The sequence below is a fragment of the Podarcis melisellensis genome, assembly GCF_964234715.1.
Source record: "Podarcis melisellensis genome assembly, chromosome: 9".
Taxonomy (NCBI): domain Eukaryota; kingdom Metazoa; phylum Chordata; class Lepidosauria; order Squamata; family Lacertidae; genus Podarcis; species Podarcis melisellensis.
The window spans coordinates 42,104,401-42,110,401 of NC_138541.1; positions in this window are offsets into that span (position 1 = coordinate 42,104,401).

A 6,001-nucleotide genomic window follows, 5' to 3' on the forward strand; every position below is an offset into this window, starting at 1 on the left:
CAAGTGTACATTTTGCCTCCTACTGTAAAAGGTGTGCCCCTTAATCAAAACTTTAAAAAGAGCAATGCGAATACTGAGGGGGGAAAGTGCCACAAGAAACCTTTTGAAATTATGTATTCCATCTGGGAAATTGAAATATATTCTTTAGTTGCTGCCTCCCTTTCACAAAATAAAAAAAGAGAAAGACTATCAATATTCTGTGGAGGAGATTGAGTGAACATTTCCACCACGGAAACCTAAATAGTTTCAATAGAATATATTTCAATGCAGGCTATTCAGAGTCTTTCAAGGGAAGAAGCACAATAAAAAGAAACCCAGATCTCTTTCTTTTCTGATTCTTGGCTGGAGGCAAGTGGTTTCTGAAAGAGAATTTTTAGCATTTGAAGGAAAGAGCTTCCTGCATTTTGTGCACAAATGATCATTGGGCAGTAACAACATAGCCATATCCAAGGCTACCAAAAATAATGGACAAAGTTTGTGTCTGTGTGTGGGAGTGGGGTGTTAGAAGGAGTCAACTGATTTACAAAATGTGCAGTAATAACAGACCTCACTTTAAAACAGAGAGTGGGAAATATGGTGTAACAGCATGCAAAGAATCTGCCTCAAATACATTGCTCCTTTTCAGTATGAGGAATGTGTATCAAATACATTGCTGCTTTTAAGTGTGAAAATATTGTTGGTGCCTCTGGAAACTCACTCAGATCTGAAAATCTCTTTATAGTTCAGTTGTCAACCCTTCTAAACTCACATTGAAGGAGGAAATTTATTTTGTAAAACCTTCCAAAATTTGTCTTGAGGCAAACTCCATTGGCTACAAAGATGCCTCTGAATAATGAAAAAAACATTAATATTGGTAAATAGATGAAAGTATATCCCCCCATCTGAAGATGTTAAAGGACTTGCTCCAAGTAGTACTAGAGACTACAGGTACATGGGTTTTTGAAAGCTTCACAGGAGACTCGCATTCAAACAAATGAAAATTTGGTAGCATTCATAAAGAGTGAGCTAAAGAGTTCAGGTTATAGAAAGCATTTGAAAGCTTGGGACATTATACATGTAGACTGAGTTTCATCCCAATTATTTCTACTCAATCCCAATTATTTCTGATGCTGTCATTATCATGAGATAATGTCAAGTATAGTTTTCCTTTCAGTAAGGAACATAAGATTGTCTTCCATTTACAGGACCACCTCTCCTGGTATGCCCCGCAGAGGACCTTAAGGTCCATGAATAATCATAGTTTAGAGGTCCCGGGCCCTAAGGAAGTCAGATTATCCTTCACCAGGGCCAGGGCCTTCTCAGTGATGGCTCCGACCTGGTGGAATGCTCTGTCCCATGAAACCAGGGCCCTGCAGGATTTAACCTCCTTCAGCAGGGCCTGTAAGACAGAGCTATTCCGCCTTGCTTTCAATTTGAATATAGCCTGATCTTTTATTCCCCTTCCTTCCCTCCCCCTCTCCTTTTTATGAAGATTACCCGCTCTGGGATCCCACAGCTAATTCTCCCCTGGCCTCCTTGCTGGCCCAAATAGGACTAATTTAGCCAGCTAGCCCTGGTGATCATCTAATGCTTATTGGATGGATTTCCCCTAAATTGATTTTAGGATATGAATTTATTGTTATTCACACTTTTATACTATATTTTGTGCTGTTTTTTGTTGTATCACAATTAAGTGTTTTAAATTTGTTGTTAGCTGCCCTGAGCCTGGTTTTCTGAACAGGGAAGGGCAGGGTATAAATAAAAATTTATCTCCAGCAGTTTGCTTTTATGGTAAGCAAAAAAGTCACAACTACTACTGGGACACAGAAGAGCACAGCAATTCTTCGTCCACTCCTTTCCTTGTAGCTCCAGTGGCACCTTCTGTTTCCAGGATGGAGAACCTCAGAGCCAGGGGCCAAAAGTGTCCCTCACTCAAGCCTCTGTATCTGGTCTCAGGATTCTCCTCAGTCAGACTCTGCACCACTGACTGGTCTTGCTGCATGCCCTCCTTGTGTGCTTTTGCTGGGCTGGAATGTGTCCTTGAACTATAATCATGCCTCTTGCTTCCCTGGATGGATGGTAGAGATAGGCAAGTGAGCATGTGTAGAACCTGCCCTATTGTACAAAGACAAACTTTACATTCATTGCCCTGCCCACTTTTGCCTCTGGGTCCTGCCTATCATTGGCATGTGGCCCCTGGAAGGTTGCTCAGAAGGAAATGTGGCCCTCAGGCTGTAAGGCATTATTTCCCCATGTTTGATTTTTTTTTGCAAATGTAGAGGATGAAAAGAGATGCCAGGCAGGCAATTTCAAGCGGAAGCAGGCCTCACGCTTAACTAGTTCAAAGCAAAGTGTGAGCCAGCTTGCTTCTCCAGCCTTAGAAGCAATTAGATAATTACAGATTTTACCATATTAAGTCCATAAGCTGATAGTTCATCTGGAATGATGATAGAGTGGAGGGTGAAAATCCTATCTCCGTCCTTGAGGTTTTCATAAAAGCTGTGGATTTCATTATTCACTTTGCTGCCTGTGCAGTTATGTAGAACATTGTTTCCCACCGCCAAGGTAGTTACAGCCAGCTCGGAGAGCCAGCCGTTTCATGCATTCATTGGGTAAGAGGTGCCTTTCACTCCTTCTGTAAAAATCGCTGGTCTTCAGCTAGTGCTTTTTGAGGCAGATGGAGGAAAAATGGAAATTGGGATTAGGGAGGCCAAAAATAGAGTGTGCTTAGTACCAGAGACTTAGAAGCCGTGTATATGAGCAAGGAGGAGAGGCTATTACGAATGTCAGTCAAACTCTACTTTTAAAACTTGGAGATAGAAGAATAATCAGCGGGACAGATTTGCAGCTTGTCATTACCAATAGCTACCTCTAGCATGATTAATGATGTGAAAGCCCAGCGTGAGATATTCTCTCTGGTGTCCAAAAGTTCTTTTAAAAGTATCTAGGCAGCTTCTGCAAAAACAGATTCCTTACTTGTCAACTGCATTACATCCTCTCTCCATGCTTCTCCTCTGAATACTGAATATATCTACTTTTCTAACTTCAGAAGCAACCAACTGCTGATTCTGCCTACAGTGGAGGGGAAAAAACCATCACAATCAGCTGAAGGACATAGAATAAACCTAGACTACCTACCTACCTGTTTGCTTTCTCTCTTGGTGCCTTAACATTTCTCCAGAGAACTTGTATGACTAACTGCTTTGACTTACAAAAGAGTCCTTATGCACAAGAGCTGTGATGCATTATGAATAATCTGAATTATGAACACTTTGGCAAGAGAGGCTGCTAGTAACTTGTGATGCTTTCAGCGATCTTCTCATCCAGGAGTTTCCCTGTAGTTCTGAATTATCTCATCTTGTTTCCAAAGTGGAACTGATGCATTAGGAATCCTTCATTGTTCTCCCCCCCCCCCCTTTAAATTTTGTATTGAATGCAGCACATGTGGAATCTGCCGCCTCTTTGAGTTCCTATCATGCATTTGTGAGTCTTTCCTTGTCTATTTTGCTGTGATAAAACACTGCAAAAGGAAAAGCAAAAGCAATTGTACATACATGTGATTGCATCAAGATCCTTTTGTGTGTGGTGTTTTACTATTTTTCACGCATGCATGGATGTACTAGTAAAATAACACGCAAAACCAACCTTCATGAATGGAAATGTTGTTACAAGGCTTTTGCCGTTAGCTTCCATTTTGTGTTTGGGGCAAACCAAAGATTGCTTTGGCTAAAGCACAGGAACATGGGAATGACCATTCTTTCTTGATGTTACATCCAGTCTTGTAGTTGATTTCTCTGTGCTTGGCCTTCTTGTCAGTGAGGTCATGAGTATCCAGGAAGTTGATTGATGGACTACCAGGTTGCAATAACGATAATAAGGCAAAATGATTGGTAATCAAGAGGTCACCAAATGATGGTTTATGCATCTAAAAAGCTCCTGCACTGAGCTCCAGACACAAACTTTCTCCATAAACCAGAAATTTTACACAAATATAGATGCAGATAGAAATGGCCTACCCATTAGGCAGGCGGAAGCAGCTGCCTCAGTTGACAGAATCCCGCAGCGCCCCACCCACTCCTTTCACTAGGGTGTCATGGCAGCGGCTTCCAGAAAGTTCTCATGAGAACTTGCTGGAAGCTCGCACAACTCAACCCCAGTAAGTGAGGCTTCAGCAATGAGGGCAGCTGTGAGGAGTCCTGGTTCCCACATAGAGTGCATTGCAGTAGTCCAAGTGAGAGATGACTACAGCATGCACCACTCTGGCGAGACAGTCCGCAGGCACATAGGGTCTCAGCCTGCGTACCAGATGGAGCTGGCAAACAGCTGCCCTAGACACAGAATTGACCTGTGCCTCCATGGACAGCTGCAAGTCCAAAATGACTCCCAGGCTGCGCACCTGGTCTTTCAGGGGCAGAGTTACCCCATTCAGGACCATGGTGTCCTCCACACCTGCCCACCTCCTGTCCCCCCAAAACAGTACTTCTGTCTTGTCAGGATTCAACCTCAATTTGTTAGCCACCATTCATCCTCTTCATTGGTTCTGATTTGAAAGAGAGGTAGAGCTGGGTATCATCCGCATACTGATGAACACTAGGCATATGCAAGAAAAACAGCATGAGTCACCAGGAAGACACTTGGTATAGCTATTGTTCTTGAAAGATAAATACATTCAGAAAGAGCATCTAAGATAAATCTTCCAGTTAAATCATTCTTGTTTACATGCCCCAGTCTACATCTTAGCAGAACCTTCCCTGCCATATTACTGGGTCTTCTCTCCTGTAACCCCTCCCCAATGCCACGCTGGAATTTATCCAATCCCCTTTCATTTCCTCATTTTAACCTCCTCTCATTGGTCATCATGCTGGCTCACCTAAACACACTTTTGGATCTACTACATGCCTATCTAAGCCCAAGTTTTAGCCTTAGTTGCTGTCAAGTCTTCTCCCTCGTGCAACCTCTCTGTGTATCCCAAGAACACAGAATCACATCTTTATGTCAACGTTGGACTTCAAGCCTAAGGCATAGCAAAGAGTCTATGCTGCTGGTCCTGCACTCCAACATATTGAGGCCAAAAACTGTAATGTGCACCTTCCCAGCTGCACTCCCAAATGACTCACATGACCTGTGTGAGATCACTGAGCCCCAAAACACATATTTTGGGGCAAAATGCATGGGATTGTGACCTCACAATGGGATGTCTCAATTTAATCAGGGCAGTTGAGGGGTAGGCAATGGGGTTTATCGAGGCATAAGCTGCTATTTTCAGAGCATATAATTTGGTTAAGTTATTTATGATCAAGTTGCTCATCTGAACCTAGTCCGAATCATATCCCATAAATAAAATATTTTTAATGAAAATTAAATCTTGGAATGGTCTGAGGAAAGGAGAACAGATGGGGCCTGCTTTTTAAGTCCTTGGAGACGACCAGGAAGAGCAAAGTCTTCTGTCTGGTCCACTCATGATCATTTTCAATAAACAGTATTTTAAACGAGGGAGGGAAACCGCAGATGGTGGGCATTTGTACTTCTTGTGTTGTACTATATAATGAGTAATAGTAAAGAGAAAATTCAAAACACAGACATTGTTTAATTTCCGATAACAGCTGGTGATAACATGGGTACACAAACCTTCTGAGGCTTTCAAGTCAATCTGTTGCTTCTCCATTTCCTCTGAAGGAATGTGTGAGGCTGGTTCAACATATGCCTCAGAATGAAATGGAAATAACAAGACAGAATGTTGAGGTACTTGACAACACAACTTCATCCTGCAGGTGGGGAAAGTTGTGATCCTTCCTTTAAAACAAAACAGAAATATTGATAAGTAGAAAACTAGCCAAGCTAGATTTTTAAGTGCGGGGAAGTGTTATGCAGTCAAACTCTTTTTAAAACAACTCTTTTTAAAAAAAAAAATGTATCCCCTACATGCAGTCTGAAGTGGTACAGTCCATTTTGCCAATCAGCATTTTATTACCTCACTCTGATGTAAGAAGACCAGCCTTCAGCAACCTGGTGCCCTGCAGAT